This window comes from Hyla sarda, chromosome 3 (assembly GCF_029499605.1).
Source record: "Hyla sarda isolate aHylSar1 chromosome 3, aHylSar1.hap1, whole genome shotgun sequence".
Lineage (NCBI taxonomy): Eukaryota > Metazoa > Chordata > Amphibia > Anura > Hylidae > Hyla > Hyla sarda.
Genome location: NC_079191.1, coordinates 142,195,380 through 142,209,117, shown reverse-complemented (window position 1 = coordinate 142,209,117; position 13,738 = coordinate 142,195,380). Strand labels below are relative to the sequence as shown.

The window sequence follows — 13,738 nt, the reverse complement described above, 5'->3', positions numbered from 1 at the left end:
ATTATATAGGTTTTTGTCACGATGCCGGCTGGCAGGTAGTGGACCCTCTGTGCCAGAGAGGGATTGGCGTGGACCGTGCTAGTGGACCGGTTCTAAGCCACTACTGGTTTTCACCAGAGCCCGCCGCAAAGCGGGATGGTCTTGCTGCGGCGGTAGTGACCAGGTCGTATCCACTAGCAACGGCTCACCTCTCTGGCTGCTGAAGATAGGCGCGGTACAAGGGAGTAGGCAGAAGCAAGGTCGGACGTAGCAGAAGGTCGGGGCAGGCAGCAAGGATCGTAGTCAGGGGCAACGGCAGAAGGTCTGGAAACACAGGCAAGGAACACACAAGGAACGCTTTCACTGGCACTAAGGCAACAAGATCCGGCAAGGGAGTGCAAGGGAAGTGAGGTAATATAGGGAAGTGCACAGGTGAAAACCCTAATTGGAACCACTGCGCCAATCAGCGGCGCAGTGGCCCTTTAAATCGCAGAGACCCGGCGCGCGCGCGCCCTAGGGAGCGGGGCCGCGCGCGCCGGGACAGAACAGACGGGGAGCGAGTCAGGTAGGGGAGCCGGGGTGCGCATCGCGAGCGGGCGCTACCCGCATCGCGAATCGCATCCCGGCTGGCAGCAGGATCGCAGCGCCCCGGGTCAGAGGACGTGACCGGAGCGCTGCAGCGGAGGGAGTGAAGCGAGCGCTCCGGGGAGGAGCGGGGACCCGGAGCGCTCGGCGTAACAGTACCCCCCCCCTTGGGTCTCCCCCTCTTCTTGGAGCCTGAGAACCTGAGGAGCAGACTTTTGTCAAGGATGTTGTCCTCAGGTTCCCAGGATCTCTCTTCAGGACCACAACCCTCCCAGTCTACTAAAAAAAAATTTTTCCCTCTGACCTTTTTGGCAGCCAAAATTTCCTTGACCGAGAAGACGTCCGAGGAGCCGGAAACAGGAGTGGGAGGAACAGATTTGGGAGAAAAACGGTTGAGGATGAGTGGTTTGAGAAGAGAGACGTGAAAGGCATTAGGGATACGAAGAGAAGGAGGAAGAAGAAGTTTATAAGAGACAGGATTAATTTGACACAAAATTTTGAAAGGACCAAGATAGCGTGGTCCCAACTTGTAGCTAGGGACACGGAAGCGGACATATTTAGCGGAGAGCCATACCTTGTCTCCAGGGGAAAAAACGGGGGGAGCTCTTCTTTTCTTATCCGCGAACCTCTTCATGCGTGAAGAAGCCTGTAAGAGAGAATTTTGGGTCTCTCTCCATATAATGGAAAGGTCACGAGAAATTTCATCCACAGCGGGCAGACCAGAGGGCAAGGGGGTAGGGAGGGGGGGAAGAGGGTGACGGCCGTACACCACGAAAAATGGGGATTTGGAGGAAGATTCAGAGACCCTGAAGTTATACGAAAATTCGGCCCATGGAAGGAGATCTGCCCAGTCATCCTGGCGGGAGGAAACAAAATGTCGCAAATAATCACCCAGGATCTGGTTAATTCTTTCTACTTGTCCATTGGACTGGGGATGATATGCAGAGGAAAAATTTAATTTAATCTTGAGTTGTTTACAGAGAGCCCTCCAGAATTTAGACACGAATTGGACCCCTCTATCCGAGACAATCTGCGTAGGCAACCCGTGAAGACGAAAAATGTGTACAAAAAATTGTTTAGCCAACTGAGGCGCAGAAGGAAGACCAGGAAGAGGGATGAAATGTGCCATTTTGGAGAATCGATCAACGACCACCCAAATAACGGTGTTGCCACGGGAAGGGGGTAAATCAGTAATAAAATCCATACCAATCAGAGACCAAGGCTGTTCGGGGACAGGCAGAGGATGAAGAAAACCAGCGGGCTTCTGGCGAGGAGTCTTATCCCGGGCACAGATAGTGCAGGCTCGCACAAAGTCCCCAACATCCGTCTCCAGAGTCGGCCACCAATAGAAGCGGGAGATGAGTTGCACAGATTTCTTGATGCCCGCATGACCTGCGAGATGGGAGGAGTGACCCCATTTGAGGATTCCGAGGCGTTGGCGTGGAGAAACAAAGGTCTTTCCTGGAGGAGTCTGCCTGATGGAGGCAGGAGAAGTGGAGATCAGGCAGTCAGGTGGAATGATGTGTTGCGGAGGGAGATCAACTTCTGAGGCATCCGAGGAACGAGAGAGAGCATCGGCCCTAATGTTCTTATCGGCAGGACGAAAGTGAATCTCAAAATTAAATCGGGCAAAGAACAGAGACCACCGGGCCTGGCGAGGATTCAGCCGTTGGGCCGACTGGAGGTAGGAGAGGTTCTTGTGGTCGGTGTAGATAATAACAGGAAATCTTGATCCCTCCAGCAGATGCCTCCATTCCTCAAGTGCTAATTTAATGGCTAGAAGCTCTCGATCCCCGATGGAGTAGTTCCTCTCCGCTGGAGAGAAGGTCCTAGAGAAAAAACCACAAGTGACAGCATGCCCGGAAGGATTTTTTTGTAGAAGAACAGCTCCAGCTCCTACTGAGGAGGCATCAACCTCCAATAGGAAGGGTTTGGAAGGGTCAGGTCTGGAGAGCACGGGAGCCGAAGAAAAGGCAGACTTGAGTCGTTTAAAGGAGTCTTCTGCTTGAGGAGGCCAGGACTTGGGATCAGCATTTTTCTTGGTTAAAGCCACGATAGGAGCCACAATGGTAGAAAAATGTGGAATAAATTGCCTGTAATAATTGGCGAACCCCAAAAAGCGTTGGATAGCACGGAGTCCGGAGGGGCGTGGCCAATTTAAGACGGCAGAGAGTTTGTCTGGATCCATCTGTAGTCCCTGGCCAGAGACCAAATATCCTAGAAAAGGAAGAGATTGGCATTCAAACAGACATTTCTCAATTTTGGCATAGAGTTGGTTGTCACGAAGTCTCTGAAGAACCATACGGACATGCTGGCGGTGTTCTTCTAGATTGGCAGAAAAAATTAGGATATCGTCCAGATATACCACAACACAGGAGTATAACAGATCACGAAAAATTTCATTGACAAAGTCTTGGAAGACGGCAGGGGCATTGCACAGTCCAAAGGGCATGACCAGATACTCAAAGTGTCCATCTCTGGTGTTAAATGCCGTTTTCCACTCGTCCCCCTCTCTGATGCGGATGAGGTTATAGGCGCCTCTTAAGTCCAATTTAGTGAAGATGTGGGCACCTTGGAGGCGATCAAAGAGTTCAGAGATGAGGGGTAAGGGGTAGCGGTTCTTAACCGTGATTTTATTAAGACCGCGGTAGTCAATGCAAGGACGTAGGGAGCCATCTTTTTTGGACACAAAGAAAAATCCGGCTCCGGCAGGAGAGGAGGATTTACGGATAAAGCCCTTTTTTAGATTCTCCTGGACGTATTCGGACATGGCAAGAGTCTCTGGGGCAGAGAGAGGATAAATTCTGCCCCGGGGTGGAGTAGTACCCGGGAGGAGGTCGATAGGGCAATCATAAGGCCTGTGAGGAGGTAGAGTCTCAGCTTGTTTTTTGCAGAAAACATCCGCGAAGTCCATATAGGCCTTAGGGAGACCGGTTACTGGAGGAACCACAGAGTTACGGCAAGGGTTACTGGGAACCGGTTTTAGACAGTTCTTGGAACAAGAGGACCCCCAACTCTTGATCTCCCCAGTGGACCAATCCAGGGTTGGGGAATGAAGTTGAAGCCAGGGAAGTCCAAGAAGAATCTCCGAGGTGCAATTGGGGAGGACCAAAAGTTCAATCCTCTCATGATGAGATCCGATGCTCATAAGAAGGGGCTCCGTGCGGAAACGTATGGTACAGTCCAGTCTTTCATTATTTACACAATTGATGTAGAGGGGTCTGGCGAGACTGGTCACTGGGATGTTGAACCTGTTGACGAGAGAGGCCAAAATAAAATTTCCTGCAGATCCAGAGTCCAAGAAGGCCACTGTAGAGAAGGAGAAGGCAGAGGCAGACATCCGCACAGGCACAGTAAGACGTGGAGAAGCAGAGTAGACATCAAGGACTGTCTCACCTTTGTGCGGAGTCAGCGTACGTCTTTCCAGGCGGGGAGGACGGATAGGACAATCCCTCAGGAAGTGTTCGGTACTAGCACAGTACAGGCAGAGGTTCTCCATACGGCGTCGTGTCCTCTCTTGAGGTGTCAGGCGAGACCGGTCGACCTGCATAGCCTCCACGGCGGGAGGCACAGGAACAGATTGCAGGGGACCAGAGGAGAGAGGAGCCGAGGAGACGAAACGCCTCGTGCGAACAGAGTCCATATCTTGGCGGAGTTCCTGACGCCTTTCAGAAAAACGCATGTCAATGCGAGTGGCTAGGTGAATAAGTTCATGTAGATTAGCAGGAATTTCTCGTGCGGCCAGAACATCTTTAATGTTGCTGGATAGGCCTTTTTTGAAGGTCGCGCAGAGGGCCTCATTATTCCAGGACAATTCTGAAGCAAGTGTACGGAATTGTACGGCATACTCGCCAACGGAAGAATTACCCTGGACCAGGTTCAACAGGGCAGTCTCAGCAGAAGAGGCTCGGGCAGGTTCCTCAAAGACACTTCGGATTTCCGAGAAGAAGGAGTGTACAGAGGCAGTGACGGGGTCATTGCGATCCCAGAGCGGTGTGGCCCATGACAGGGCTTTTCCGGACAGAAGACTGACTACGAAAGCCACCTTAGACCTTTCAGTGGGAAACAGGTCCGACATCATCTCCAGATGCAGGGAACATTGGGAAAGAAAGCCACGGCAAAACTTAGAGTCCCCATCAAATTTATCCGGCAAGGATAAGCGTATCCCAGGAGCGGCCACTCGCTGCGGAGGAGGTGCAGGAGCTGGCGGAGGAGATGACTGCTGAAGCTGTGGTAGCAACTGTTGTAGCATAACGGTCAGTTGAGACAGCTGTTGGCCTTGTTGCGCTATCTGTTGTGACTGCTGGGCGACCACCGTGGTGAGGTCAGCGACAACTGGCAGAGGAACTTCAGCGGGATCCATGGCCGGATCTACTGTCACGATGCCGGCTGGCAGGTAGTGGACCCTCTGTGCCAGAGAGGGATTGGCGTGGACCGTGCTAGTGGACCGGTTCTAAGCCACTACTGGTTTTCACCAGAGCCCGCCGCAAAGCGGGATGGTCTTGCTGCGGCGGTAGTGACCAGGTCGTATCCACTAGCAACGGCTCACCTCTCTGGCTGCTGAAGATAGGCGCGGTACAAGGGAGTAGGCAGAAGCAAGGTCGGACGTAGCAGAAGGTCGGGGCAGGCAGCAAGGATCGTAGTCAGGGGCAACGGCAGAAGGTCTGGAAACACAGGCAAGGAACACACAAGGAACGCTTTCACTGGCACTAAGGCAACAAGATCCGGCAAGGGAGTGCAAGGGAAGTGAGGTAATATAGGGAAGTGCACAGGTGAAAACCCTAATTGGAACCACTGCGCCAATCAGCGGCGCAGTGGCCCTTTAAATCGCAGAGACCCGGCGCGCGCGCGCCCTAGGGAGCGGGGCCGCGCGCGCCGGGACAGAACAGACGGGGAGCGAGTCAGGTAGGGGAGCCGGGGTGCGCATCGCGAGCGGGCGCTACCCGCATCGCGAATCGCATCCCGGCTGGCAGCAGGATCGCAGCGCCCCGGGTCAGAGGACGTGACCGGAGCGCTGCAGCGGAGGGAGTGAAGCGAGCGCTCCGGGGAGGAGCGGGGACCCAGAGCGCTCGGCGTAACAGTTTTATTTAGTTTTACTGCTTTTAAAAAATTATAATTTTTTGTAGGAAAACTAACATGTTTAGAAATGTCCTCGTCTGACCCGTATAAAAAATGTTTTCCCTGTATACAGGGATGTGTGGTACCATTTTTGTTTTGATGGGGCTTTTTGATCACTTTTTATAAATATTTTTAGGGCATTCAAAGCGACCAAAAATACGCAATTCTTGACTTTGGTATTTTTTTTTTTTACATATAAGCCATTGGATGTGCGGTTTAATTAACATTATATTTATATAGTTCAGACATTTACGTACACTGCAATACCACATATGTTTATGTTTGTTTTTGTTTAAATATTTTTTTTAATAAGAAAGCGGGGTGATTCCAACCTTTATTAACCCCTTAGGGACTCAGCCCATTTTCACCTTAAGGACTAAGCCCTTTTTTGCAATTCTGACCACTCTCACTTTATGCATTAATAGCTCAAAGATGCTTTTACCTTTTATTCTGATTCCGAGATTGTTTTTTCGTGACATATTCTACTTTAACATAGTGGTAAATTTTTGCCGTTACGTGCATCCTTTCTTGGTGAAAAATCCCCAAATTCTATGAAAATTTAGCATTTTTCTGACTTTGAAACTTTCTGCTTGTAAGGAAAATGGACATTCCAACTAAATTATATATTGATTCACAAATACAATATGTCTACTTTATGTTGGCATCATAAAGTTGACATGTTTTTACTTTTTTAAGACATTAGAGGGCTTCAAAGTATAGCGAGAAATATATATAGTGAGAAATACCCCATAAATGACCCCATTATAAAAACTGCACCCCTCAAAGCATTCAAAATGACATTCAGAAAGTTTGTTAACCCTTTAGGTGTTTCAAAGGAATAGCAGCAAAGTGAAAGAGAAAATTCAAAATCTCAATTTTTTTACACTCACATGTTTTTGTAGAGCCATTTTTACAAGGGGTAAAAGGAGAGAAATGCCCCCAAAATTGTAACCCAATTTCTTTTGAGTAAGGTAATACCTCATATGTAGATTTAAATTGCTCTGTGGGTGCACTAGAAGGCTCAGAAGGGAAGGAGCAACAATGGGATTTTGGCGAGTCAATTTTGCTGAAATGGTTTTTGGGGGGCATGTCACATTTAGGAAGCTCCCATGGTGCCAGAACAGCAATAAAAATAAAAAAATTAAAAACACATGGCATACTATTTTGGAAACTACATCCCTCAAGGAATGTAACAAGGGGTTTGCCTTAACACCCCACAGGTGTTTGATGACTTTTCATTAAAGTCATGTGTAAATGAAAAAAAAAATTTCAAATTTGGAAATACCCCATATGTGGACGTCAAGTGCTCTGCTGGTGTACTACAATGCTCAGAAGGGAAGGAATCACATTAGGGTTTTGGAAAGCAAATTTAGCTGAAATGGTTTTTGGAGGGCATGTCACATTTAGGAAGCCCCTATGATGACAGAACAGCAAAATGTGAATTTTTTGTCAATGTAAAGTGCTCTACTGGCGAACTACAATGCTCAGAAGAGAAGGAGCGCCATTGAGCTTTTGGAGTGAGAATTTGTTTGGAATGGAAGTCTGTGACCATGTGCGTTTACAAAGCCCCCATGGTGCCAGAACAGGTGACCTTCCCACATGTGACCCCATTTTGGAAACTACACCCCTCACAGAATTTAATAAGGGGTGCAGTGAGCATTTACACCCCACTGGCGTTTGACAGATCTTTAGAACAGTGGGCTGTGCAAATGAAAAATAATTTTTTTCATTTTCACGACACCTGTGCTCACTGTACCCCTAATTACATTACGTGAGGGGTGTAGTTTCCAAAATGGGGTCACATGTGGGTGGGGGGTCCATTGTTCTGGCATCATGGCGGCTCTGTAAACACACATGGCCTTCAATTCCTGACAAATTTTCTCTCAGCATGCCCAGACAGCCAAAGGGCATGCTGGGACTTGTAGTTATGCAACAGCTGGAGGCATACTACTAAAACTCCCAGCATGCCCTTTGGTTGCCCGTGCATGCTGGAAGTTGTATTTATGCAACAACTGGAGGCACACTGGTTGCAAAACACTGGGAGCTTCTTACTTAACTCAGTGTTTCGCAACCAGTGTGCCCCCAGCTGTTGCAAAACTACAACTCCCAGCATGTACAGCTGGAGGCATACTACTAAAACTCCCAGCATGCCCTTTGGTTGCCCGTGCATGCTGGAAGTTGTAGTTATGCAACAACTGGAGGCACACTGGTTGCAAAACACTGGGAGCTTCTTACTTAACTCAGTGTTTCGCAACCAGTGTGCCCCCAGCTGTTGCAAAACTACAACTCCCAGCATGTACAGCTAGAGGCACACTACTGCAACTCCCAGCATGCCCTTTGGTTGCCCGTGCATGCTGGAAGTTGTAGTTATGCAACAACTGGAGTGTCACGATTCGGCTGGCTGGAGGTGGATCCTCTGTGCCAGAGAGGGATTGGCGTGGTCCGTGTTGGTGGACCGGTTCTAAGTTGCTACTGGTATTCACCAGAGCCCGCCGCAAAGCGGGATGGTCTTGCAGCGACGGTAGCAACCAGGTCGTATCCACCAGCAACGGCTCAACCTCTCTGACTGCTGAAGATAAGCGCGGTACAAGGGAGTAGACAAGAGCAAGGTCGGACGTAGCAGAAGGTCTGGGCAGGCAGCAAGGATCGTAGTCAGGGGCAACGGCAGGAGGTCTGGAACACAGGCTAGGAACACACAAGGGAACGCTTTCACTGGCACAATGGCAACAAGATCCGGCGAGGGAGTGCAGGGGAAGTGAGGTATAAGTAGGGAGTGCACAGGTGAACACACTGATTAGGCCTGCTGCGCCAATCAGTGGCGCAGTGGCCCTTTAAATTGCAGAGACCCGGCGCGCGCGCGCCCTAAGGAGCGGGGCCGCGTGCGCCGGGACAAGACAGACGGGGAACGGGTCAGGTACGGGAGCCGGTATGCGCCTCGCACAAAATCAACAACATCAGTCTCCAGAGTCGGCCACCAATAAAATCGAGAGATGAGTTGAAAGGATTTTTTGATGACCGCATGGCCTGCGAGGTGGGAGGAGTGTCCCCATTTGAGAATCCCAAGACGCTGCCGTGGAGAAACGAAGGTCTTCCCTGGAGGAGTTTGCCTGATGGAATCTGGAGAAGTGGAGATCAGACAGTCCGGAGGAATGATGTGTTGCGTAGAGACCTCTACTTCAGAAGCATCAGAAGAACGAGAGAGGTCATCGGCCCTAATGTTCTTGTCAGCAGGGCAAAAATGGTGTTACGCCGAGCGCTCCGGGTCCCCGCTCCTCCCCGGAGCGCTCGCTTCACTCCCTCCGCTGCAGCGCTCCGGTCACGTCCTCTGACCCGGGGCGCTGCGATCCTGCTGCCAGCCGGGATGCGATTCGCGATGCGGGTAGCGCCCGCTCGCGATGCGCACCCCGGCTCCCCTACCTGACTCGCTCCCCGTCTGTTCTGTCCCGGCGCGCGCGGCCCCGCTCCCTAGGGCGCGCGCGCGCCGGGTCTCTGCGATTTAAAGGGCCACTGCGCCGCTGATTGGCGCAGTGGTTCCAATTAGGGTTTTCACCTGTGCACTTCCCTATATTACCTCACTTCCCTTGCACTCCCTTGCCGGATCTTGTTGCCTTAGTGCCAGTGAAAGCGTTCCTTGTGTGTTCCTTGCCTGTGTTTCCAGACCTTCTGCCGTTGCCCCTGACTACGATCCTTGCTGCCTGCCCCGACCTTCTGCTACGTCCGACCTTGCTTCTGCCTACTCCCTTGTACCGCGCCTATCTTCAGCAGCCAGAGAGGTGAGCCGTTGCTAGTGGATACGACCTGGTCACTACCGCCGCAGCAAGACCATCCCGCTTTGCGGCGGGCTCTGGTGAAAACCAGTAGTGGCTTAGAACCGGTCCACTAGCACGGTCCACGCCAATCCCTCTCTGGCACAGAGGGTCCACTACCTGCCAGCCGGCATCGTGACAGTAGATCCGGCCATGGATCCCGCTGAAGTTCCTCTGCCAGTTGTCGCTGACCTCACCACGGTGGTCGCCCAGCAGTCACAACAGATAGCGCAACAAGGCCAACAGCTGTCTCAACTGACCGTTATGCTACAACAGTTGCTACCACAGCTTCAGCAGTCATCTCCTCCGCCAGCTCCTGCACCTCCTCCGCAGCGAGTGGCCGCTCCTGGGATACGCTTATCCTTGCCGGATAAATTTGATGGGGACTCTAAGTTTTGCCGTGGCTTTCTTTCCCAATGTTCCCTGCATCTGGAGATGATGTCGGACCTGTTTCCCACTGAAAGGTCTAAGGTGGCTTTCGTAGTCAGTCTTCTGTCCGGAAAAGCCCTGTCATGGGCCACACCGCTCTGGGACCGCAATGACCCCGTCACTGCCTCTGTACACTCCTTCTTCTCGGAAATCCGAAGTGTCTTTGAGGAACCTGCCCGAGCCTCTTCTGCTGAGACTGCCCTGTTGAACCTGGTCCAGGGTAATTCTTCCGTTGGCGAGTATGCCGTACAATTCCGTACACTTGCTTCAGAATTGTCCTGGAATAATGAGGCCCTCTGCGCGACCTTCAAAAAAGGCCTATCCAGCAACATTAAAGATGTTCTGGCCGCACGAGAAATTCCTGCTAATCTACATGAACTTATTCACCTAGCCACTCGCATTGACATGCGTTTTTCTGAAAGGCGTCAGGAACTCCGCCAAGATATGGACTCTGTTCGCACGAGGCGTTTCGTCTCCTCGGCTCCTCTCTCCTCTGGTCCCCTGCAATCTGTTCCTGTGCCTCCCGCCGTGGAGGCTATGCAGGTCGACCGGTCTCGCCTGACACCTCAAGAGAGGACACGACGCCGTATGGAGAACCTCTGCCTGTACTGTGCTAGTACCGAACACTTCCTGAGGGATTGTCCTATCCGTCCTCCCCGCCTGGAAAGACGTACGCTGACTCCGCACAAAGGTGAGACAGTCCTTGATGTCTACTCTGCTTCTCCACGTCTTACTGTGCCTGTGCGGATGTCTGCCTCTGCCTTCTCCTTCTCTACAGTGGCCTTCTTGGACTCTGGATCTGCAGGAAATTTTATTTTGGCCTCTCTCGTCAACAGGTTCAACATCCCAGTGACCAGTCTCGCCAGACCCCTCTACATCAATTGTGTAAATAATGAAAGATTGGACTGTACCATACGTTTCCGCACGGAGCCCCTTCTTATGAGCATCGGATCTCATCATGAGAGGATTGAACTTTTGGTCCTCCCCAATTGCACCTCGGAGATTCTCCTTGGACTTCCCTGGCTTCAACTTCATTCCCCAACCCTGGATTGGTCCACTGGGGAGATCAAGAGTTGGGGGTCCTCTTGTTCCAAGAACTGTCTAAAACCGGTTCCCAGTAACCCTTGCCGTAACTCTGTGGTTCCTCCAGTAACCGGTCTCCCTAAGGCCTATATGGACTTCGCGGATGTTTTCTGCAAAAAACAAGCTGAGACTCTACCTCCTCACAGGCCTTATGATTGCCCTATCGACCTCCTCCCGGGTACTACTCCACCCCGGGGCAGAATTTATCCTCTCTCTGCCCCAGAGACTCTTGCCATGTCCGAATACGTCCAGGAGAATCTAAAAAAGGGCTTTATCCGTAAATCCTCCTCTCCTGCCGGAGCCGGATTTTTCTTTGTGTCCAAAAAAGATGGCTCCCTACGTCCTTGCATTGACTACCGCGGTCTTAATAAAATCACTGTTAAGAACCGCTACCCCTTACCCCTCATCTCTGAACTCTTTGATCGCCTCCAAGGTGCCCACATCTTCACTAAATTGGACTTAAGAGGCGCCTATAACCTCATCCGCATCAGAGAGGGGGACGAGTGGAAAACGGCATTTAACACCAGAGATGGACACTTTGAGTATCTGGTCATGCCCTTTGGACTGTGCAATGCCCCTGCCGTCTTCCAAGACTTTGTCAATGAAATTTTTCGTGATCTGTTATACTCCTGTGTTGTGGTATATCTGGACGATATCCTAATTTTTTCTGCCAATCTAGAAGAACACCGCCAGCATGTCCGTATGGTTCTTCAGAGACTTCGTGACAACCAACTCTATGCCAAAATTGAGAAATGTCTGTTTGAATGCCAATCTCTTCCTTTTCTAGGATATTTGGTCTCTGGCCAGGGACTACAGATGGATCCAGACAAACTCTCTGCCGTCTTAAATTGGCCACGCCCCTCCGGACTCCGTGCTATCCAACGCTTTTTGGGGTTCGCCAATTATTACAGGCAATTTATTCCACATTTTTCTACCATTGTGGCTCCTATCGTGGCTTTAACCAAGAAAAATGCTGATCCCAAGTCCTGGCCTCCTCAAGCAGAAGACTCCTTTAAACGACTCAAGTCTGCCTTTTCTTCGGCTCCCGTGCTCTCCAGACCTGACCCTTCCAAACCCTTCCTATTGGAGGTTGATGCCTCCTCAGTAGGAGCTGGAGCTGTTCTTCTACAAAAAAATCCTTCCGGGCATGCTGTCACTTGTGGTTTTTTCTCTAGGACCTTCTCTCCAGCGGAGAGGAACTACTCCATCGGGGATCGAGAGCTTCTAGCCATTAAATTAGCACTTGAGGAATGGAGGCATCTGCTGGAGGGATCAAGATTTCCTGTTATTATCTACACCGACCACAAGAACCTCTCCTACCTCCAGTCGGCCCAACGGCTGAATCCTCGCCAGGCCCGGTGGTCTCTGTTCTTTGCCCGATTTAATTTTGAGATTCACTTTCGTCCTGCCGATAAGAACATTAGGGCCGATGCTCTCTCTCGTTCCTCGGATGCCTCAGAAGTTGATCTCCCTCCGCAACACATCATTCCACCTGACTGCCTGATCTCCACTTCTCCTGCCTCCATCAGGCAGACTCCTCCAGGAAAGACCTTTGTTTCTCCACGCCAACGCCTCGGAATCCTCAAATGGGGTCACTCCTCCCATCTCGCAGGTCATGCGGGCATCAAGAAATCTGTGCAACTCATCTCCCGCTTCTATTGGTGGCCGACTCTGGAGACGGATGTTGGGGACTTTGTGCGAGCCTGCACTATCTGTGCCCGGGATAAGACTCCTCGCCAGAAGCCCGCTGGTTTTCTTCATCCTCTGCCTGTCCCCGAACAGCCTTGGTCTCTGATTGGTATGGATTTTATTACTGATTTACCCCCTTCCCGTGGCAACACCGTTATTTGGGTGGTCGTTGATCGATTCTCCAAAATGGCACATTTCATCCCTCTTCCTGGTCTTCCTTCTGCGCCTCAGTTGGCTAAACAATTTTTTGTACACATTTTTCGTCTTCACGGGTTGCCTACGCAGATTGTCTCGGATAGAGGGGTCCAATTCGTGTCTAAATTCTGGAGGGCTCTCTGTAAACAACTCAAGATTAAATTAAATTTTTCCTCTGCATATCATCCCCAGTCCAATGGACAAGTAGAAAGAATTAACCAGATCCTGGGTGATTATTTGCGACATTTTGTTTCCTCCCGCCAGGATGACTGGGCAGATCTCCTTCCATGGGCCGAATTTTCGTATAACTTCAGGGTCTCTGAATCTTCCTCCAAATCCCCATTTTTCGTGGTGTACGGCCGTCACCCTCTTCCCCCCCTCCCTACCCCCTTGCCCTCTGGTCTGCCCGCTGTGGATGAAATTTCTCGTGACCTTTCCATTATATGGAGAGAGACCCAAAATTCTCTCTTACAGGCTTCTTCACGCATGAAGAGGTTCGCGGATAAGAAAAGAAGAGCTCCCCCCGTTTTTTCCCCTGGAGACAAGGTATGGCTCTCCGCTAAATATGTCCGCTTCCGTGTCCCTAGCTACAAGTTGGGACCACGCTATCTTGGTCCTTTCAAAATTTTGTGTCAAATTAATCCTGTCTCTTATAAACTTCTTCTTCCTCCTTCTCTTCGTATCCCTAATGCCTTTCACGTCTCTCTTCTCAAACCGCTCATCCTCAACCGTTTTTCTCCCAAATCTGTTCCACCCACTCCTGTTTCCGGCTCCTCGGACGTCTTCTCGGTCAAGGAAATTTTGGCTGCCAAAAAGGTCAGAGGGAAAAATTTTTTTTTTAGTAGACTGGGAGG

General features: G+C 50.7%; 1 protein-coding gene across 4 annotated transcripts in view; it reads left to right on the top strand.

Moving 5' to 3' along the window:
* Positions 1-13,738, top strand: part of SLC7A14 (solute carrier family 7 member 14) — a 162,474-nt gene that overhangs the window by 69,786 nt on the left and 78,950 nt on the right. The gene's annotated exons all lie outside the window — the stretch shown is intronic.